The sequence below is a fragment of the Lissotriton vulgaris genome, chromosome 11 (assembly GCF_964263255.1).
Source record: "Lissotriton vulgaris chromosome 11, aLisVul1.2, whole genome shotgun sequence".
Lineage (NCBI taxonomy): Eukaryota > Metazoa > Chordata > Amphibia > Caudata > Salamandridae > Lissotriton > Lissotriton vulgaris.
Genome location: NC_141699.1, coordinates 224035537 through 224059446, shown reverse-complemented (window position 1 = coordinate 224059446; position 23910 = coordinate 224035537). Strand labels below are relative to the sequence as shown.

The 23910-nt window shown below is 42.3% G+C and overlaps 1 protein-coding gene across 2 annotated transcripts in view; it reads right to left on the bottom strand.

Annotated features, from left to right (window-relative positions):
* The window catches only part of ASPHD2 (aspartate beta-hydroxylase domain containing 2), a 221069-nt gene that overhangs the window by 24212 nt on the left and 172947 nt on the right, over positions 1–23910 (bottom strand). The window lies entirely within an intron of this gene.

Here is a 23910-nt window from a genome sequence, read left to right as displayed (position 1 = left end):
CAACGGTTGTATATTACAAACAAATTTATTGTCATTTAGAATCAATTTGCATTAGTTCATCAGGAACATGACATCAAAGGAACTTTCTATCAAAACAGTCAGTTCAAAAACATGCAATTATATGTACAATATATACAAATTTACAGACATTTAAGGTGAATACTCAAGATTTGACGACACCGACAAAAAACTTCAAACAAATTACATTGCAAAGTAATTACAACATGAACAACCTTTACACAAAAACACCATTTAGAAGTCAGTGACAGGTGTTGCTGGCTTGCTGTAATACAAGTGAATAAACTGGATATTGGATATATAAAGCGTGTGGTGTATTTCCGAAAAATCACGAGAGTGCATGAGGAATCAATTCCCTGAAACGGGAGACCGGAATATATATATATATATATATATATTTCTCAACAATTGTCCCTTCACCCGGGAACGCTACAGGAGAACACGCAGGCTTGATTTTTTAACATTTATTTCATCTCGCATGACGCGTTTCAGCCACCAGGCCTTTATCAAATGCTGTGTGATGAAAACCGATCGTTAATGTTCCAAGGTTTAAATAGCTCATGAAGCTCAGCTTCTATGTCATGGCAAGCAAGAGAGGACTGCATTTACATCGTGGTCCTGTTTGTTGTTTTTTTTAGGCGCCATCATTGAGTGTAAATGAATGCATTTAAGTCCCATGTATAACTAACTAACTAACAATGGCCTAAAACATCGGACAAATGTGGAAGGCATGAACATTTAACCCATCAGGAGGGAGGAAATTTATTTCCAAAGTCGATAAGAAAATGAGACAGCATTATACATGGACCACGATGTAAATGCAGTCCTCTCTTGCTTGCCATGAGCTTCATGAGCTATTTAAACCTTGGAACATTAACGATCGGTTTTCATCACACAGCATTTGATAAAGGCCTGGTGGCTGAAACGCGTCATGCGAGATTTATTTTATTTATTTATTTATTCAGAGTTTTATATAGCGCGAACAAGATCTTTACAGATATCAGAGCGCTTCACAGAAACAGGGGTGAGGATAGCATGAGGGTGACCCAACATAATATTGGGTGCAATATAAAATTCAGTAGCATGATCGGATAGCAGTCATGTTCTAATAAAAGATCAATAAACAATCAAATAAGCGATAATATAAGACGATACTGAGTCTTTCATACAACTACAATAAAAATCAGGAGAATTTATGCTAAAGGGATGGCTTATGCCAGTATCTAAAAGTTACAGGGAGCAGAGGGGACGGGCATCGAGATTCAGTAGGCTAACGTGAGTAGTCTAATAATAGATATTTAGTGAGTAGTATAAAAGGATCGACTAACCATCATGGAATTATGGCAAACAAGAAGAATAAACGAATCTAGATCCTGAATAATATGACATTATTTGACATTAGACAAACATGTAACCAGTAATACCCAAGCGGTGCGAAGTCTCTGAGCAACAAACATTAAAGTTCAGGTGAACTTAGCCATGAGGATGGCTTTCACCTCTTTCTTAAAGACGGCCGTGGAGGAGATAAGCCTGGTTTCAGGAGGGAGTGCGTTCCAGATCCTCGGTGCCATTCCTGAGAAGGAGCGTTTGTATGTTTTTTCCTTCCGGAATCTGCGATGTTTCAAGAGTAGATTTTTTGTACTTCTATTGGATCTCGAACCTCCTGATATAGTCAGCTTTTGAGTGAGGTAGTTAGGTGCCTTGTGGTGTACGGCCGCGTGTGTCATCACAGCAATTTTCAGTTGTATTCTGGCTTCAAAGGGCAGCCATTTCAGAGATTTCAAGTCAGGGGTTATATGAGAGTGTTTTCTTGAGCCTGTAATGAGTCTCGCGGCAGCGTTCAAGGAGGCTCTTAGGGGTGCAGTTGTTGCTAGAGGGAGACCACTGAGGGTCACAATTCCATAGTCTATGCGGGGGATGACGAGGGCTTGTACTGCATTTTGGAAGTCTTTGGCTGGGAGGAAGGGTTTCAGCTTCCTCAATGTGTTGATATGAAAATTGGCTCCTTTCGTTGCTTTGCTAATGTGCTGTTGCATGTTGAGCTTTGCGTCAAGTGTGACACCTAAGGATTTCGCGGAATCCACAATGGTGGGCCGGACATTGAGTGCTGTTAGGTGGTTGAGCCAAAGTTGGGTGGTGGTAGATTTCGCAGGGGGTGCTATCAAAAGGAACTCAGTTTTCAGAGCATTTAGTTTGAGATGATTGTCGGCCAACCACGATTGGGTCTTTATAAGAGTGTAGTTCAGGAGTTTGATATCTTCCGGGGATTGTACCTTTAGGTAGAGTTGAGTGTCATCGGCATACATATGGAAGCATACATTGGATGCTTGGAGCAAGGTGGCAAGTGGTTCCATGATGAGGTTGAACAGTGTGGGTGAAAGGGAGGATCCTTGTGGAACGCCTAAGTCTACTGGCACAGGCGAGGACAACACATTGTTGATCTTGAACTTCTGAGACCGGTTATGTAGGAAGGAAGTGAACCACTTGAGAACAGTCCCGTATAAACCCATTCTAGTGTTTAGCAGCTCAAGGAGGTTCTCGTGTTTGACCGTGTCAAAAGCTGAAGAAAGGTCGAGAAGGATGAGGAGGCATGAATCATTGCGATCAAGCATTTGGAGGGCGTCATCAATTATGTGAGTCATGACCGTTTCTGTGCTGTGTTTCGCTCGGAGGCCTGATTGATTAGGGTTGAGGAGATCAAACTTGTCAATGTGTTTTGTTAGTTGAAGTTGTACACATTTTTCCAGCAGTTTGGCCAAGGTGGGGATGTTTGTGATGGGACGGTAATTGTTTAAGTCAGACGGGTCAGCTGTAGGTTTCTTGAGTATGGGCGTGACTTGCCCCACCTTGAGTGAGTCAGGGATGAGACCTTGTTGAAGGGAGCTGTTAATGATTTTAGTCCAGAGTGAGAGGAGCATGGTGGTGAAGTCTTTTACCGCGTTAGCAGGCAGGGGTCTGTGAGGTGATTAGAGGGCTTTAAGGTACCGAGCAGTCTGCGTATTGCATCCTCAGAGTAGATGTCGAAGGAAGCCCACGATGCGCTGTTTTTTGGCTGAATGTTAGACATTCTGATGTGAAATAAAGGTTTAAAAATCAAACCTGCGTGTGCTCCTGTAGCGTTCCTGGGTAAAGGGACAATTGTTGAGAAGTTAATCACGTGCAAGCCAAATGCACGAAGGAGGCACCCGTCACGTAAGGAGTTCGGCAGTTTGTTTGGCATTTGTATGAACATTTATATATATATATATATATATATATATATATATATATATATACATATATATATATATATATATATATATATATATATATATATATATATATATATATATATATATATATATATATATATATATATCCCAACAACGTGGCTCGGTTTGGTCGACCCCTGGCGATTCTCACATCGGTGCAGAATTCCTCGGCAGAGCCCCGCCGATAAATATATTTTTTTAATTGGTTTTCACAACTAACTATCAGCAAAGTAACCAAAGACTACATGGGTCAGTGAGTAAGTGCAACCACTCGCCAGAGGAACATCCAGGTGATCATATGAGATGGAGAACAGATTATTAAGTCAATGCCATCCGTGCACGCCAATAAAAGTGTTAAGCCCTCTTCTTTTGACAACCTGGAGCATGGCCAGGCTTCTATTTGGATTTCCTCCTAAGGTATTCATCCTTTCACCTATGCTTTTTGTATCGTACATCCCCAACACTACTTCCAGCAACAAGATATAAAGCTGATTTTCTTCTTCATATTTGGTTCTCACACTGCAGGTGACAAAGATAAAGTAATGCACATTAGTTGTTAAATGGGAGTGTACCACTTTGCATAGCAGTGACACACATATAGGCCACTGAAGGAGCAAGTGGCAACAGCATATGGGGCAGTTGTAGGTGGCAAAGGAATCCTCCAGATTCAGCTTTCCAACACTGCCGTTTAATTTCATGAGGGGGTCTGTGTAACTAATGTCAGACTTCATGGAGAAAGGCAACAACACTGGGCATAGGAGATCTGCGCAGGACGTACAGCCATTTCCAAGCCATGATGTTTTATAAACAGTGTTTGCCCATGCACCATGAATTATGCACCACTGTAATCATCACTGACATTTTAGTGAACCTAATGGTGAAAGCAAGGCTGATGGGTAAATGGAACAAGAAATACCTTCAGTACAACAATACTGTTACTGGTGGGGGTGGGGGGGCTCAGTACCGGCGGTTTCTGCCCCTGAGGTATCCCATAACTAATATCTCTGAATGTCTGCCCACTCACAGGAATGGATGGTCGTGACGATTAAAAAAAAAATCAATGTGACACTGAAGATGTCATTTGACAACTAAGATTCAGAGAAGTTAGACCCGTTGTCTCCTTGGAAATAGCCAGTGTACAAGGCTATCTCTTTAGCCATATTACCGAAAAGTCACGTAAGAGGATCACAGCGGATTACCAATAACAGTTAGTGCGCCTCTTAGAGTGGAAAGTCAAACAAGACCCATAACGTAACATACCAACAAAGTAATTTGGTTTTAGAAGTTACTGTAGAACAAGCACTCGCACAACTAGCTCAAAACTCTTGCCCTCCTTAAAGATGCACTCGTTCTTTGTCGTATAGTTCCCCTCTTCCCAGTAGAAACTGCACGTTCATTGGAGAAACATAAACGTAGGGATGATGCACGACTGAACCTGTGCACACCCGCAGGATAGATCGTTCTAGACACCAGCTAGCCTTCAGGGCCACCATATGCACCCCTAAACCTAGACAGGCAGCAAAAGGTTTTTGCAACCACAGAAAAGGACAACCCTGAGCTCTGCCAGGGATTGTGGTAACAGATCTAGAACCCTTTCACTCAGACACTCGTGCTATTTTCTCTCTCAGAGAAGTATACAAGGAACACACAGTGGAAAGTTTTCAATACGTAGTGAACCAATGCCATTCCTGTGTGTGTCTGTATGTATATATATATATATATATATATATATATATATATATATATATATATATATATATATATATATATATATCAATATCAAATGCCCTAGAGCTTACAGAGGGCGACACGCACTGTTCTCACCATCCGGTTTGTATGCCTCACTGCTTGCGATGGCAGTTCGCCTTCATTATTTCATGCTCGACGCGTTTCGAGGCTGGCTACGCCCCATATTCATGAGCTGCTGTGCACAAACACCGAGGCTTGCTGGTTCAACTTCAATGCCTTTATTATTGAAAACGCCCCCAATGGGCGTGGCTCACAGGTACTGCACACAGGCATGATGGTCACTGTGGTCCGTGAAGCAGCAAGTAGTCATATCGCCTTCAGTAGGTTCAATGTTTGTGTACCAGTTTAGCACTTGCGTTAATTCCTTAAGTAGGATCGGCTTCTGTCACCCAAGCAAGTTTTCGTCCCAGAACAGCGTGCTGCAACGGAGAGAAAGGGTTTCCCTCCTCAGCCTTTCCAATTGTCACTCAAAGAGCTTCCCTGGAAATGGTGCTCCCCTGCCACGGCCAGGACTGCCGCGCTTAATGTCAATATCAAATGCCCTAGAGCTTACAGAGGGCGACACGCACTGTTCTCACCATACGGTTTGTATGCCTCACTGCTTGCGATGGCAGTTCGCCTTCATTATTTCATGCTCGACGCGTTTCGAGGCTGGCTACGCCCCATATTCATGAGCTGCTGTGCACAAACACCGAGGCTTGCTGGTTCAACTTCAATGCCTTTATTATTGAAAACGCCCCCAATGGGCGTGGCTCACAGGTACTGCACACAGGCATGATGGTCACTGTGGTCCGTGAAGCAGCAAGTAGTCATATCGCCTTCAGTAGGTTCAATGTTTGTGTACCAGTTTAGCACTTGCGTTAATTCCTTAAGTAGGATCGGCTTCTGTCACCCAAGCAAGTTTTCGTCCCAGAACAGCGTGCTGCAACGGAGAGAAAGGGTTTCCCTCCTCAGCCTTTCCAATTGTCACTCAAAGAGCTTCCCTGGAAATGGTGCTCCCCGACACGCACTGTTCTCACCATCATGCCTGTGTGCAGTACCTGTGAGCCACGCCCATTGGGGGCGTTTTCAATAATAAAGGCATTGAAGTTGAACCAGCAAGCCTCGGTGTTTGTGCACAGCAGCTCATGAATATGGGGCGTAGCCAGCCTCGAAACGCGTCGAGCATGAAATAATGAAGGCGAACTGCCATCGCAAGCAGTGAGGCATACAAACCGGATGGTGAGAACAGTGCGTGTCGCCCTCTGTAAGCTCTAGGGCATTTGATATTGACATTAAGCGCGGCAGTCCTGGCCGTGGCAGGGGAGCACCATTTCCAGGGAAGCTCTTTGAGTGACAATTGGAAAGGCTGAGGAGGGAAACCCTTTCTCTCCGTTGCAGCACGCTGTTCTGGGACGAAAACTTGCTTGGGTGACAGAAGCCGATCCTACTTAAGGAATTAACGCAAGTGCTAAACTGGTACACAAACATTGAACCTACTGAAGGCGATATGACTACTTGCTGCTTCACGGACCACAGTGACCATCATGCCTGTGTGCAGTACCTGTGAGCCACGCCCATTGGGGGCGTTTTCAATAATAAAGGCATTGAAGTTGAACCAGCAAGCCTCGGTGTTTGTGCACAGCAGCTCATGAATATGGGGCGTAGCCAGCCTCGAAACGCGTCGAGCATGAAATAATGAAGGCGAACTGCCATCGCAAGCAGTGAGGCATACAAACCGGATGGTGAGAACAGTGCGTGTCGCCCTCTGTAAGCTCTAGGGCATTTGATATTGATATATATATATATATATATATATATATATATATATACACACACACACACACACACATTTACATATATATGTATATACATAAATATATATACTCCTACTATGTGTTCCCTAACCTAGATGCCTAGGGTGTATGTAAGTGTTCTGCCAGGAATCCCAATTGGATGATCCAACCCCATTACCTGAAGGGAAATAATGTATGTCCCCGTTGTGGTCACAAGTTGGGCATCCCTCGCAGAGGGATCAGCAAGTATCTGGCCTGAGGTTTCAGTGTGTAGTGACTTCACAAATGACAGCAAATGCTCCTCAGCATAAAACCCGGAAATGCTTATTTATTTATAATATTAAGCATCCTTGTTCTGAGCCGAGACCTCTAGTCAGGCCGCCATTATTTATGTTCTATAGAGAGCTGCGTCGCCACATGGTCGAAAAACAACCGCATTTGCACAATGAATGTTCATACCTTGCATGAATGTTCAAGGTATTATGATAATGTTCTTACTAAATGGAATTTGTAAGCAACGTAGTTTCAGAGAAACTAAACCTGCATTGTCACAAGTGCAAATTTGTGTTAAAAGTCATTGTGCGAAAAAGAAAGCGACTCAGGAAATGTGTACATATTTAAAATGACAGTTTCTTGCCGGGTCTAACTAAGACACATGACATCATATCCAAAGATTGTCTCAAATCTGTCACTATCATCAAAATTATTTTACTATCATAGTTTTGGCCTTTTGGTTATACTAAGTTCAGTTAGCACTTTATTGATTCGCTTTTGCACTGTTTTAGGATTGTGATTTTTACTTGTTTAGTTGAAAAATAGTACCGGGATTTTGAATACCCTATTCATGTATAGTTTCAATTGACACAAAAAAAAAGAATATTGCATAATGTCCAGACTGTCTTCAGAAGCACTGGAGTTTTGACAATATAATTAAATCAATATTTTTCAGTTTAAATTATGGTGCATGTTACGTCGCAACTTCCAAAAACTGAATACCACCATGAATGCAAAAGGGGTGAGTCATACACAAATTGCAATCAATTACCACACTTCCCTAATTTCCACTTCTTTCTATCTACTTTCTTTCATCTTTCCCAACTATCTCATTGTTTTTCTTTTTACAGATGCTTCAGAATTATGGCCGATTCTTTATGTGGGAGCATCTTTGGTACGCTTGTGGAGTCTTGTTAAACCATACAGGGCCAGACTATGAATCAACACAGAAGCTCAAAGCACAACATTTTGCCCATTATGGCATGGATCTATAAAGGACTTTGAGCCTTTTTTCTATGCGTCGGAGTCACGGTGGGTGTGTGCGGAGGATGGCCGCTGGCCGTCCAAACTGCACACGCGTAATTTTTTTCCGCACTTCGGCGGAATGTCTGCCGCAGCGAAGCGGCTAGAGAAGGCACCCACGTCTTTACAGTTTTCTTTTTGGTTACTCTGTGTGTATATGAGAGAGAGAAAGAAAGAGGGATCATGTCAGATTCTGGGTTCTGTCTATAATTTAATGGAATGTGGAGTGGAGAAGGGAAGAGATATTTTTGAGACTTGTAATTTGTAACTTGTTGGACAGCAAGCACCTAGTAACCTTACTCAAAACACATGTAAGGATGAACAATTTATGTTCCTTCGTAGAGACTTTAACTGCAGACTCCTCACCTTTTGAATATTCTCCAGGCATCAGACTGCATCTGGAAAATCTTCAGTAGTACCCCGGCATGCTAGCAGGTAATGCTGGCAGCTCTGCATTGGCATTGGTCTGTGCTGAATGTGACGCGTGTGGGCCTATATACCCTGACTTCTGTTGCTTTCTTGATACTTCTGCATGCAGACGTGGAACCAAACAAATTGGCTGTGACCAGTGTTCAGAGACCTAAATTGGGATTTTTTTATGTAAGGAGACTGGTTCACAGACAAGGAGGTGGAATTCTGCGATGAGGAATCAAAGTTTCTACCAGAAAGAGCGTAACCAAAGGTAAGGGTGGAGGAGTGTGGCTCAATGGTTAGAGCAGCAGACCCTGATGCAGAGTTCTGGCCAGGGACCAGGGTTCGATTCCCGCCTCGGCGGGGTCTCTGGCTCAATTTACTCGACCTGTTAATTCTCACCTCGTGCCTATTTTAATCACGGGCCCCACGCTGCAACTCTGGGCAATAGCTTGCTTAGCCTCCACATCGGCCCCAACAGCGCTAAGGATGCCTGGCTTCACCCTGGGGGTGCCCAGGAGTGGACACTTCACAGGGAAAGCCAGGAGGGGTTCCACAGCGGTATGAGTATCAGCGCCAGGAAGCCGAATAGGCGACACCGCGAGGTGACGTCTGGTGACAGTGCGCTCCACAAGTACCATGAAATTTACTTTTACAAGTAACTTATATTTCTGTTAGAGACATAACCACAGATTCCTCACCTTTTTACTAGATATTAAGGGATTGCCACCTAGGTAATGAGTCTGTGAAATCATCAATCTTAAAAGTCCAGAAGGTCCAACCAAGAAAACTGCCCTTCCCAGAGGACCCGATTGTCCATGCAATAATAAGAACATTGAAAACTGGCCAAGGAAGTGATAACAACCTTGGCCCTGGCAGGATGAGCTTGCAAGCCCTCAAAAAACTTTCTGGCCATTGTGTAGCAAATCATGATGCAAATTACGATCCAGCGAAAGATGGCCCTTTTCTTCACAGCCTTGCTTTTATTTACCCCAGTGAACCCGATAAAGAGCTGTTCGTCCACCCAGTGTCCTTTTATACGCTAGATGTAGGAGCTAAGAGCTCTTTTCGGAGCCAACTGGTGAATTCTCTTCTCCTCCTTAAAAGGGTGAGATGGAGCAAAAAAAGCTGGAGGGTGGTGTTCTGACCAATATGAAAGGGAGTCACTGTCTTCGGAAAGAAGGATGCTTGAGTCTGAAGAACCAGCTTGTCTGGCTAGAATGTGGTATAAAACACTTTAAAAGAAAGGGTCTGCAACTCATTGACCCCATGTGCTCATATTAATACCACAAGAACTGTTATGAGGGTAAGGGACTTGCGAGAACAACTGTTGAGGACCGCAAAAGGCGCGCACCTGATACCTGAGGAAGGTGAGAGAAGCTTTACGTCTGGGGATTAATCAAGAGAGAAGGGAGGAGAGTGATATGTTGTAACCCTCTGAGGAAACGCATCACAACGGGTAAAATAAATAATGATGGATAGTTCTCCAACTGTAAGAAAGCCAAAAGAGCCAATAGATACCCTGTGCTTATTTTGTAAGAAAAGAAGTGCCCAGACCCTTGTCAGGAGGGCACTGCAGCTTGCACCATCCATTGCTCCCATTAGCGCTGCCAATGACATACTATCACTACTAGCCATCGCACTAATAGAAGTGTGACATTCAGACTTTTAATATACATTAAAGTAACTAATACATGTCACCCAAGCTATTCTTATAACTTCGGTTGGCAGGTATTAGTGATTTTAATTTATATTTAATTATTAAACAACAGCAGTTATGCTCCTCAAAAAAAAAGACAAACAGCGGCACCATGTGTTAGACTGTCATGAGAGCCAGTGTTGACAATAAAGTGCCGGTGTTGAGCACCGGAAAACACATGCTCAAATTATGCACTCCAGGTACCCTTTACCAGTGCCCAAAGCAGGGCGTGCTCGGCGAGTGACAAAACAAACAACTGTGCTGCAGAGAAGCAGTGGATGGAGTGGGTCGATCTGTTAAGCAGTGCAGCAGTTCACAAACGTATGCCAGCAGCAGGCGCATACAGATTTGGTTGAGGGATGTTTAACTGCCAAGATGACACTAGCAACGTCGGGTGGGAAAGTCAAAAGCAGTCAACTATCATTATATCCAAACATGGAGGAGTAGGCTGTGCAGGTTTGGGTGCAGAGCCCTGTCTGGCTGTAGGAAGAGGAGATCCTCCCGAAGAGGCAGCCTGATCAGAGGGCAAAGTGCTCATTTATTATATAATCAAGGGTGGGGGAGGTATAAGTATTAATCCATTCAACTTCCACGTTGTATATCAAAAAAATCAAAGGAGAATGGATCACTAGTGAACTACTGCACCAGGGTTTTTTAGGACGCCCTTCTTTAAAAAACCCTCATACACACACGTTCTTCGGTAAGGTGGTATATCTTGATTCTCCACCAAGTAACGTTGCATGGGTGCATCATCAAAGGGTTCTTTTTTGTATATGCAACCGCCCCCAGGAGGTAACCACTGGTTTTTGTAGCAGTGCTCCAGAAATAGTGCTCCCAAAAAGTGATAGAACTTAAAAATCCTTAAATCTAAAAAAATAATTTATTAGAAATATAGACCAAGGACACTTACATTTTTTTTGCTGTAATGAAAGGTCAAGTTACTACACCCTCTGTACATAAAAAATGGTCAACATGTTTCAGCCCCACTATGCCCAGCCGGGTCTATGGGGCTTTCGTCAGGACCAAGGTGGTGTAATTAAAAGATTAAGAATACTTGCACGATTTGTGTAGTATCACTATGGAGTGGTTCCCCACGTGTTCGCTCTACAAGGCCAATCGTACCTGTGATTAGGAGAATAACTGTATAATTAACTAGTTATGCACACAACCCTATGATATTATCTAAACAATTACTTGTTCGTGAATTATTTTTATTTTATAGGAAGAAGAATTAAATGGGAGTGTCTCGGTGAACTCATTACTAAGGTGTTACAAGTTTATTCTCACTAATAAAGTTTGGATTTGTCAATTCAATTGCTCGAATCTTTATTTAGTATAAAAAAGAAGAAAAAAGAAGGACGTGATGTTGTTAACTGTGTTTCAAAATAGAGATTACGCTCTTGCGCAGTAAGTCAAAGAACAGAAATCGCGTTTCATGTCAGAATATATGGTAAATGAACATGTTAGCATGCAGGATTGATCGCTACCCACTTATATTGTAATCAGCGTTCTGTGCTCATACTTAACAGAAAGTAAGGCTTTTTTTGTAAATAAAAGTACTCATCATTACTTAGGATTTTATATTTATGTTTAGCAGAGAGCCACATAAAGCGATATTTTCACAAAAATGCTCGTGATTGCTTATCGTAGCACTGAGTTAAGGGTCATGTTATAGCAGGAGAAAAATATCGCGCTTCTTGCCAAGTGCGCGTCATTAAATTCAAGTGTCCATACCTTGTTAGTCATGAAGCAGACTTTTCATCAGGGACTAGAGAGAAGGTATGTCCATCACCTGTAGTGTGAGGCAATAAGTTTAAAACACGGAACACTCTTACATGTTAAGCTGTAAATGACTCTGTCGGCGTGATGGATCTCACCGGCTGTGTGGGATTTCCTCACTGTTGCTGTCTCTGCCCCCGGAAATGGCGATCGATATCCCTCTAGTCCTCTTTTAGTGTTGATAGTTAGTAAACACTGTAAGAAGACTTCCTCGTGTAATCTGCACGCTAGAAATTGAACGCGCAATTTGTTATTTACACTTATTTTAATCAAGTTTAAAAAAAGTTTAAAAAAGGGAGAGAGAGAAATGACTGTGAAAATTGAAAATAAAGGAAAGACTACTGTTTGTATGTAGTCAATTGGATGACTTGTAGCTCTTATTCTTATACCTGCAGCCATTAACTGTTATATTACATTACTCAATATTTATTGGGGGTTAATCTTCAGAAAAAATGATGCCATTGTATATCATCATTCATCCCTTCGCTGTTTGTTTTTAACCGGTCCACCCACCTTTGTTCCTTTTCATATAGTGTTCTGTCCGCATTGTTGTTTTTTATGGTCAACATTACTATGATTGTCAATTTCATGTCATCGGCTTTGTGATTAAAATCAAGAAAGTGTTTGCTCATTTTTGTTGTGATCTTCTTCGTGTTGATATTACTCTTATGTTCGCCAATTCTTGTTTTGGCTTTTCTGCAAGTCATCCCAATGTATTTCAGTCCACACGGGCATGTTATCATAAAAATTACGTGAGGAATTACAATTTGTGTGTTGGCGTTGGGTACATAGTAATTTGTCCGATAATCGTAGTTCTTTGGTTGGTGAAGGTAACTTACAAACTGTGCATGAAACACATGGATAATGTCCAACAATTGGAGTCATGTTCCATGACCTGGTAATGCTCTCATATCTAAGAGTTATTTGTGGTCGAGTATGGACTAATCTCTCAAATTTTTTTCCTGCGGTTCGCAAGCCTTGGTTTTTGCCACTTTAGATTTCCTGATGTAAGTATTTTCCAATTTTTGTTGATCAATTTCTTTACTGCATTACTTGCTGTAGTATATGTAGTAACACATGTAATTACGCCTTCTTCATTTTCTTTTTGTGGAGCTGCTAACAGACATTCACGTGGTTGGTATCTAGCCCTTTTCTGACACTTTTGTATGATTCTCCTTGGATAATCCCTTTTCGTTAATTTCTCAGTTAAATCTTGTGCCTGGATTTTGTAATCCTCTAATTTGCTGCAATTACGTTTCAATCGCAAGAACTGTCCATATGGCAAGTTCTCTCGCAATGGCTTCGGGTGGAAACTCTTATATGACAACAAACTGCTCTTAGAAGTTGGTTTAAAATATGTTTTAGTTTGGATTACATTGTTTTCAACATATAGGTTTATGTCCAAAAAATCTAGTTCTTTTATCAGCTGTGAAAGTAAATGTTAAACATTCATCTCTCTCATTCAGCCATTTTATGAATTCATCAAGATTGTTCTTGTCATTTTTCCAGACGACAATGATGTCGTCAATAAATCTCTTCCAAATTAAAATTTGGAGAGCAAAAGGATTCTTCTCATTGAGGACATATTTCTGTTCAAATTCACTGACGTACAATCCCGTTATCGAAGGCGCAAAAGCGCTTCCCTTGGATGTACCATATTTTTGTGCAAAGAGTGTCCCATTGTATTCGAAATAATTTTCAGTCAAAGCCAATTTGCAACACTCCAACTAGAAGCATCTCATTCTCCTTGAACCTTTGTCTAAATTTGCCGACCAATTCCTGAAACCCCTAGTACAGAGGACCCCAACATATCTAAAAGATACAAGAGACCTTCTGAAAAAACTAGTGGATATACCTTACAATGAGAATGAGATGCTTCTAGTCGGTTTAGACATAGAAAGTCTATACACTAGTCTTCCTCAACTAAAAACTATGGAGACTCTTGAAAACGTCCTATTCTCAGATAATTGGGAACACAAGACACCAAAGCATTTTGTACTGGAGTGTTGCAAATTGGCTTTGACTGAAAAATTATTTCGAATACAATGGGACACTCTTTGCACAACAACATGGTACATCCATGGGAAGAGCTTTTGCGCCTTCAATAGCGGGATTGTACATTAGTGAATTTGAACAGAAATATGTCCTCAATGAGACGAATCCTTTTGCTCTCCAGATTTTATTTTGGAAGAGATTTATTGACAACATCATTGTCGTCTGGAAAAATGACAAGAACAATCTTGATGAATTCATAAAATGGCTGAATGAGAGAGATGAAAGTTTAACATTTACTTTCACAGCTGATAAAAAAAGAACTAGATTTTTTGGACATAAACCTATATGTTGAAAACAATTTAATCCAAACTAAAACATATTTTAAACCAACTTCTAAGAACAGTTTGTTGTCATATAAGAGTTTCCACCCGAAGCCATTGCGAGAGAACTTGCCATATGGATAGTTCTTGCAATTGAAATGTAATTGCAGCAAATTAGAGGATTACAAAATCCAGGCACAAGATTTAACTGAGAAATTAACGAAAAGGGATTATCCAAGGAGAATCATACAAAAGTGTCAGAAAGGGGCTAGATACCAACCACATGAATGTCTGTTAGCAGCTCCACAAAAAGAAAATGAAGAAGGCGTAATTACATGTGTTACTACATATACTACAGCAAGTAATGCAGTAAAGAAATTGAGCAACAAAAATTGGAAAATACTTACATCAGGAAATCTAAAATGGCAAAAACCAAGGTTTGCGAACCGCAGGACAAAAAATTTGAGAGATGTATTAGTCCATACTCGACCACAAATAACTCTTAGAAATGAGAGCATTACCAGGTCATGGAACATGACTCCAATTGTTGGACATTATCCATGTGGTTCATGCACAGTTTGTAAGTTAACTTCACCAACCAAAAAACTACAACTATCGGACGAATTACTATGGACACAACGCCAACACACAAATTGTAATATCTCACATGTAATTTATATGATAACATGCCCGTGTGGACTGAAATACAATGGGATGACTTGCAGAAAAGCCAAAACAAGAATTGGCGAACATAAGAGTAATATCAACACGAAGAAGATCACAACAAAAATGAGCAAACCCTTTCTTGATTTTAATCACAAAGCCGATGACATTAAATGGACAATCATAGAAATGTTGACCATAAAAAAACAACAATGCGGAAAGAACACTATATGAAAAAGAACAAAGGTGGGTGGACCGGTTAAAAACAAACAGAGAAGGGATGAATGATGATATAAAATGGCATCATTTTTTCTGAAGATTAACCCCCAATAAATATTGAGTAATGGATTATAACAGTTAATAGCTGCAGGTATAAGAATAAGAGCTACAAGTCATCCAATTGACTACATACAAACAGTAGTCTTTCCTTTATTTTCAATTTTCACAGTCATTTCTCTCTCCCCCTTTTTAAAACCTTTTTTAAACTTGATTAATAAGTGTAAATAACAAATTGCATGTTCAATTTCTAGCGTGCAAATTACACGAGGAAGTCTTCTTACGGTGTTTACTAACTATCAACACTAAAAGAGGACTAGAGGGATATCGATCGCCATTTCTGGGGCAGAGACAGCACCAGTGAGAAAATCCACACAGCCGGTGAGATCCATCACGCCGACAGTCATTTACAGCTTAACAAGTAAGAGTGTTCTGTGTTTTAAACGTAATGCCTCACACTACAGGTGATGGACATACCTTCTCTCTAGTCCCTGATGAAAAGTCCGCTTCATGACTAACAAGGTATGGACACTTGAATTTAATAACGCGCACTTGGCAAGAAGCGCAATATTTTTCTCCTGCTATAACATGACCTTTAACTCAGCGCTACGATAAGCAATCATGAGCATTTTTGTGAAAATATCGCTTTATGTGGCTCTCTGCTAAACATAAATATAAAATCCTAAGTAATGATGAGTACTTTTATTTACGAAAAAAGCGCCTGACTTTCTGTTAAGTATAAGCACAAAACGCCAGGTAATTGATAAGTACCCTGATTACAATATAAGCGGGTAGCGATCAATCCTGCATGCTAACATGTTCCTTTACCATATATTTTGACATGAAGCGCGATGTCTGTTCTTTGACTTACTGCGCAAGAGCGTAATCTCTATTTTTAAACACAGTTAACAACATCACGTCCTTCTTTTTTCTTTTTTATACTTAATAAAGATACGAGCAATTGAATTGACAAATCCAAACTTTATTAGTGAGATTAAACTTGTAACACCTTAGTAATGAGTTCCCCGAGACACTCCCATTTCATTCTTCTTCCTATAAAATAAAAATAATTTACAAACAAAAAATTGTTTAGATAATATCATAGGGCTATGTGCATAACTAGTTAATTATACAGTTATTCTCCTAATTACAGGTACGATCGGCCTTGTAGAGCGAACACGTGGGGAACCACTCCATAGTGATACTACACAAATCGTGCAAGTATTCTTAATCTTTTAATTACACCACCTTGGTCCTGACGAAAGCCCCATAGACCCGGCTTGGCATAGTGGGGCTGAAACATGATGACCATTTTTTATGTACAGAGGGTCTAGTACCTTGACCTTTCATTACAGCAAAAAAAGAATTAAGTATCCTTGGTCTATATTTCTAATAAAGATTTAAGGATTTTTAAGTTCTATCACTTTTTGGGAGCACTATTTCTGGAGCACTGCTACAAAAAACAGTGGTTACCTCCTGGGGGAGGTTGCATATACAAAAAAGAACCCTATGATGATGCACCCACGCTACGTTACTTGGTGGAGAATCAAGATATACCACCTTACCGAAGAACTTGCATGTATGAGGGTTTTTTTTAAAGAAGGGCGTCCTAAAAAACCCTGGTGCTGTAGTTCACTATTGATCCATTCTCCTTTGATTTTTTGGCAAAGTGCTCATGCCCATGAGTTTGGGACACCATGCGTAATATGCCCAACCCGGGGCACCTTGGATGACTTGGACAGGGCCTGTCCAGATCTTCTTCTTTACTCAGGGCTGGAGAGGTATCGGTGGGATGGCCATCAGAAGTCCAGAGTTTCACTGTAAATGGAATGTGTCTCAGAGGGAGAGACACCTTGGAAATTCTAATGCACAAAAGTCCTGACATTGCACATAGTAGACGGTGGTGGGGAAAAAAATCGAGCCAGGGTCCTCACCATCGCAGATAAGACCCTGCGACATCTTTGGATGTAATCGCCATTCCTGATCAACATGGCCTTGATAGCTTAGTTTGTCTGTACTGGCATTCTGCGAACCAGCCAGGTGGTGTGTCACCAGAAAAATTACTTGGCGGTATAGCCACTTTGAGTACATGCAGTAACATATTGTGCTGTCCATGAGCCCCTGCACCACCTTCATCTTGATGGAAGGTAAGCCGGCTTACAATGCCAAGCATATGGCTTGCAGCTCCAGAGGACAAACCTCTGGAGACCAGACACATCTAATCTCCACCTCTCCCAGTTGGTTTCTCCAACCCAGAAGAAATGAATTAGTCACCACTGTGAGCTCTGGGTGGGATAATGAAAGGGGTCTGCCGCTGACCCATTTGAGGCCCCTCAGCAAACACTGCATATCTTGTGCAGTCTCATCCAAAATTTGGACAAGATAGCAAAAATCACCCTGAAGCTGTGCCCACTGGGACTGCAGATTCTACTGCAGAGCCAGCACAAGCCATCTGGAGTACTTGACCAGCAGGATGCAGAAGGCCATCTAACACAGCAGCCTCAGGGTCATCCTCATTGAGATCCAGGTCAGAGGTTGAAACATCAAGATCATAGCCTAAATGTCCTGGACACTCCACTCTGGAGGAGAGGTAAGAAACTGCAATGTGTCCTGAATGTCTCTTATGAAAGGGAGCGTCTGTGAAGGAGTCAGGTGTAGCTTCAACACATTGATAGTGAACCCCAACTATGAGATTAAGTTTGCCGTAGTCTGAAGGTTGATGATGATGTTGAAGTCGAACTTGCCTGCAGAAGCCAGTCGTTGAGATAGGGGGAAGACTGGAACTCTCGACCTTTGAATATAAGCATCAACCACCACCATAATTTTTGTGTACACCCGAGGAACACTGGTGAAGCCAAAGGGGAGCACAGTGAACTGAAAATACACCTGAGCCACAGTGAAACACAAGTAGTGTGTGGTGGCCTGTAGAATGGGGTTATGGAAATAAGAGTCCTGCAGGTCCAACACCACCATCCAGTCTCCAGGGTCAATAACAGTCAAGACCTGGCCAAAGTGAGCATCTTAAATTTGTCCTTCCGTAGGAAGGCTTTGTGAAGACAGAGTTCCAGGATGGTATGACACCATCCTCTTTATTTCAACACCAGAAAGTAGCATGAATAACAACCACAGCCCACTTCTGGCGTTGGCATCCTTTGTTTGGCTCCTTTAGTAAAAGAGCATGCACTTCCTTCTGAAACAAGGACAGATGGTCCTCCGTCAGCTGCTCTTGGGATGGCGGAAGAAACGGCGAAGTCTCAAGGAATGGTAGGGAGTAACCCTGCAACACAATTTGCAGGACCTTTGCCCTAAGCTATCGCCTGCCACCCCTGGCAGACAACGTTGGAATCTGTCTGACAGGATGGATGTGTGCCAACAAGGGCATGCCAAAGAGGTCTTGGGGCTTTAGCAGCTGGAGGAGTGTGAGACTGGGCTGCACAATGCCTTTGTTGTCCATGTGTTTGGTGGATGCCGCAGCCACGAAAGAACTGGTTGGGACATGGTCATCTGGGTGTTGCACCAGCTAGTGTTGGCGCCAATACTGGAAGCAACTACCATGGCCACAGAGGGGGAAAACGGTGTTGTGGCTACCATGGGGGAGCAGAAACACCCAGGAAGCGTTCCGCTGGCCTGTTGTTTTTGAACCACTCCAAGGTTGAATCTGCTTTAACCTCAAAAAGACAGGAACCAGAAAAAGGCATGTCAACAAGGCTCGCCTGACCGTCCCTGGAAAACCCAGTGGAATGCAGCCAGGTACACTGAAGGGCCACACTGGTTCCATGGTCTTCCTAAGCGAGTTGTTGTATCTAACCTGTAGGGGATTATGAACTTGGCTGCATCACGGCCAGTGCTTAAATTGTAATAAAATATGTGCCAGGGCCCCGTCAGGAGGCCACTGTAGCTCTAACCACCTACTGCCCCTGGCAGTGCTGCCAACGACAATACCTACACAACTACTAACCATAACACTCCTACAAGTGTGAGAATTCAGACTATTCCAGGCCCCCATAACTATAATATTGGCTTGGGCAGCGGTAATTAATTTTAATGTATATTGAATTCATTAACAGCTGTTGTTCTGCTCATCTATACATTACACAGAAAGTGCCACCATGTGGCAGACAGTAATAAGGGCCAGTGTTCACAATTAAGTGCTGGTGTCGAACCCTGGAAACCACTAGCTCAAATGAAGCATTGATTACGGCCATGGTGAGTAGCCTGTAAAAGGACGAGGTATCCACACCACTGGCATTCTGAAGGTCCTCATACCAGTTATCCTCCAGATGAGTTGGGCAAACTTGTCCCCAAGCCCATAGCCACCATTGTCTGAGACTTTGCCAAACAAGTCGTGTAGGACCCTGAGCCCTGCTGAAGGGCAAAGGCACCGTATCAGAGTCAAAAGGAAGGGTAAATGCTCCAGCGCTTTCAAACATGCATGCTGGCTCCGTTGAAGTTAGGGTGGTGCAGTCTCAGTGTTGGAGAGCACTAAAAGTTGGGCATCGTCGTCCAGAGTTTATATCGCTGGTATTGATGGATCGAGTTTCAGAGTGGGTTGTGGCACTGGAGGTACCGAAGTCGATCCAGAGCCCTGAAAAGATCCAGAGGGCATGCCGACTCCAACGGCAGACCTGCTGCCAGTAGTCTAGTTTAGAGGCCCTGCTCCTCCTTGGGGCCCACAGGTGTGCCAGATGGAACCGGTAACATGCCAAAAAGCTGCAGCATTGCTTCACATAATTCCTTAATTTGCTGTGACATCATAATCAGCCCATAAAAATTCCGACTGCCACAAACCAAGAGTTTGAATTGACTCCAAAGTAGAGTGTCTTTGAGAGTGTGTGTCCTTGCACAGTCTTGGGAGGGCGACAGTAGCAGGATGGACGGACCTTTGGACCTTAACCAGTCTTGGCTTTGTGCCTTGCGGTGCTTTGCCATGAATAGCTTTGCTTTCCAGTCCTGAATGGCCTTGCACTGCATCAAGGCACAATAACTTCAGGCTTCGAGTTGTGGCCAATTCTAGGCACTAAAGGAAAACCCCAAGTTGGTCTATCACAGTCATTTGTCTGCGAAATTCCCAAAAGGGTTTGAACCAGGTAAATTTGGGAGATGACATAGTCCCTAGAATGTGGTCTCAGAATATTTAAGAAATTGTCTCAATAAGACTAGGGATAGCTCCGGATCCGCTTCTGGTGGTGCGGAAAGAAAGTAACTGATGTCAGCACACATGAGTGGTGCCTATGTTAGCCCGTGCATGTCACACCAGGCATGGAGTGACATCAATGTGGATGTTTGCACCACCTGCTGGCTCACAGGGGTACAGCTGAAGATTTACCGGATCTAATCTGAGCTGGGGGAGTATTCAAAAGGTTATGATTCTGCGGTTAGAAGTCTCTATAAAAAAAAGGCACCACAAGATCAAGAACAAAAAATGCAAAACGAAATGCTACAATTTGCTATAATATGATATGGAAACAGACACATAAGAGGCGAATAGTAAAAGAATTAAGTCTGTACAAAAGAATTCGGAACAGCAATGCTGTGATCAGTGCACGGAGAACTGAAAGATAAAACATCCAAAGGACAGCTTGGCCAAAATTTACTGATCAGGGTCTTTGCCTGCCTGATTAAATGATGTAGCTATGGACTTTTAGCTCAGTGTTATTTTATCCAACTCCTGAAACGGTAATTTACAGCACTGAGATGCTTTAATACTTTGCCTTAAGGACCGCTACTCAGAAAATACGATTGTTATCAGCAGCCGACACTTTAGGGCACTAGGACTTAGGCTATCTCAATAAATCTCTGACGTCTGAACATCTCTTCCCAGCAATGTGTGAAGATGCGGAAGTGATGGATCTAGCGGCCTCTATCACACATCAGAAGATAACTTTCAAAGCCTCGCGTTTCCTCTCTGCGGACAAATGATCTGAACTCAAATGGATCACCAAGGAGACGCGGCGACATTCATCAAACCGCTGTAGGACAAGTGCCACACCACTCCACTGCAAATCACCTGCTAAGATAACAGGAGCCAATCCCTGACAATTGCCTTCGCTGACACAATAATAAATAGCACTTTGAGCTACATAGAAAGGAAACCCAAAACAATCAAATTTTGCATGTGGTCCTTTCAACCACAAGAGCGCAGAGATACTGATGCTCCATTCGATGTTAACGGCAAACTGAGTGCAGATCACCCGTTACATAGGTTGAGCATAGGCTTGAAAACGACTTAACACTCTTTCATGCCAATCAGCATTCGGAGATATTTAAAAATGTGAAGTGGGGCCAAAGACAAGTTGCTGGATCCATATACCTAGTTTATAGGACCGCTTATGCAAAAGTCAAATAAAATCAAAACACATCAGCTCTCCCCACAAAGTCGAAAACATACCACAACAATTTGTTTTATTTATATATAACATTTTATGTTGGGCTGTTTTGAAGTGATGCAAATGGCAGATCGTAGTTCTACTCAATTTTATGGCATCTATATGTTTCTGGTACCGCACGATGGAGGAAGGGGAAAAGGTTGTATGTCTTTGTCAGTTCTGGTAGGTCACTTAAACTACTGCAAATCCCCCAAATCAGCATCTCATGGTTGCCACATGCTTCCAGATTAGCGATCAAAGTGCCCATAGGTTTCTACAGTGGCACTTCTGGTGCTTGAGAAATTTGAAATTCATATCAAATTGTCAAACTTGTTGATTTAATTTTCTTCTTCTTTCTATGTACACAACAATGTACTGGAACAGATCCACTTGTTACAAAGAAGTGTATTTCTGGATCCTTTTGTAAGGTGGAGTATGCCTGCCCCAGTAACAAACACTAGAAGCACACACATTTCCCTGGCTCGTCACGTACAGAGGCGGATAAACATTAGGGACTTATAGGACGTAGTTTCCCTATATAGAATGTCTTATTATCAGATCAGCCTTCCGATGGTGAGAGATTTAATTATCTCCATGGCTTTAACGTATAGGATTTGTACCGAATACCTATTAGACAGTAAATGCATTTTGCAGCACAAGCCAGAATCACTGACAGAGACCAATGTCACTTTAAAATTACTTCACCTGCATTTGAACCCTATATTATTGTAAAAGAGGTGAAAGGAGTTCAAAGTGAACTTTCTAGGAGTCTGCAGGCATTGCCAAAAAAAGACATTGCTACAACACCCTGAGCACTAGAGAAACACTAGTCCAAAGAAAATGCATCTATTTGTGAGAACACTACAGAGACCTGTTAAGCTGTGTAAAAGACTCAAGAATAAACCGATGCTCAAAGCACACAATACAAACTATTTGACCTCTCAAAAACTTTATCCCATGAAAAATAACTTGGTGATGGGAGGAACGCATGCAAAAAGTCTCAGCCACTGGCAATCGCTCAGAGGCAACATTCCAGTCCATTAGTTTTCACCCGCTATCCTACTCGAGACAGAGACCAGCTCGATGCAGATCAGCCTGGGTCCTGCTCCAATAGACGCAGTGCAGCATGAACTGTCAATCCATGCCCCATCTGAACAGGAACACAAGCAACTGGAGAATGGTTCCAGGATACTTAAGTTTCGTCAGTAAGGTACAGCTCGATTTCCATGGCACAGGCTAGGACTGTCTAAAGTGGCATAGTAGGTGAAAAAAGATGGCCTTGAATGTGGTCCTGAGCTTTCAACAGTGGTTGAGATTAAGTTAAACATTCCTTCCACCACTTTGTTGAAGCAGGTGTCTTACAGGTATGCCCTAAATTGGATCCCTTGACCACTGTGCCACAGGTCTCAAGCTACAGCTCACTGATGAGGTCTAAGTAGGTTACTTGTGCAATCTTCTGGGAGGGAGCCTGGCCTGGTACTTTGGACTGGCAGTTCCTTTTGGAGTGGAACCAGGAATGATTTGCATATGGCTTATCTCGGACTAGAGTGGCATAACGGATGAGGGTGAAAAAGAATGTTCTGAAAAACAGTACGGAGACCTTCACCAGTGGCTGGAATCCCTCTAAGTATTGCTTCCAACACTATTTTTCAGGTTTATGTTTGCACTCTGATAACTATTTGCCCTCAAACAGTAACCAAATCATGCTAATGTTGAACTGCAAAAAACAAGCTTTACGCTTGCCTCAAAAAGTTTCAAGTTTGTTCGTGGTAGCTCTCTCCTTAGATGAAAGCAAACTTGCTGAACATCAATACAAAGGAGAAAGGAATTCTACTGCTGAGAAGTCACAATGATAACCGATCCAGGTAGTTCTAGTTCTGAGCAGTGAGCCACAACTTTTAAGAATGATAAGAGACTGAGAACCATGGAGCTAAAACTGCCCCTGAGAACGATGGTTAACATACGGGCTCAGTATCACTACATTGGGAAACCCCATCTTCCCTTCCTCTGGCCTTGTGGATTAGGGAGGCCAAAATATGTAGTATGCAAAATTACTACTCAACATGGAATACTGGCAATCAGGCGCAAATGATGTGTGTGCGTGATCTAGGTATCGCTGCATTCCCTCTGAATAAGGTCCTAAATAGCATTCCATACATCCAGCTTCTGCAAATTAAAGATACATAAAATACTTGTGCTATTACTTGACAGTGTACATGAAGTCCTTTTTTGTCACCCCGCCACAGATTGCATCACAGTCACACTATCTACCACTGAATACAAGCTTCACTATGCAAGCAATCTTCTTAGATT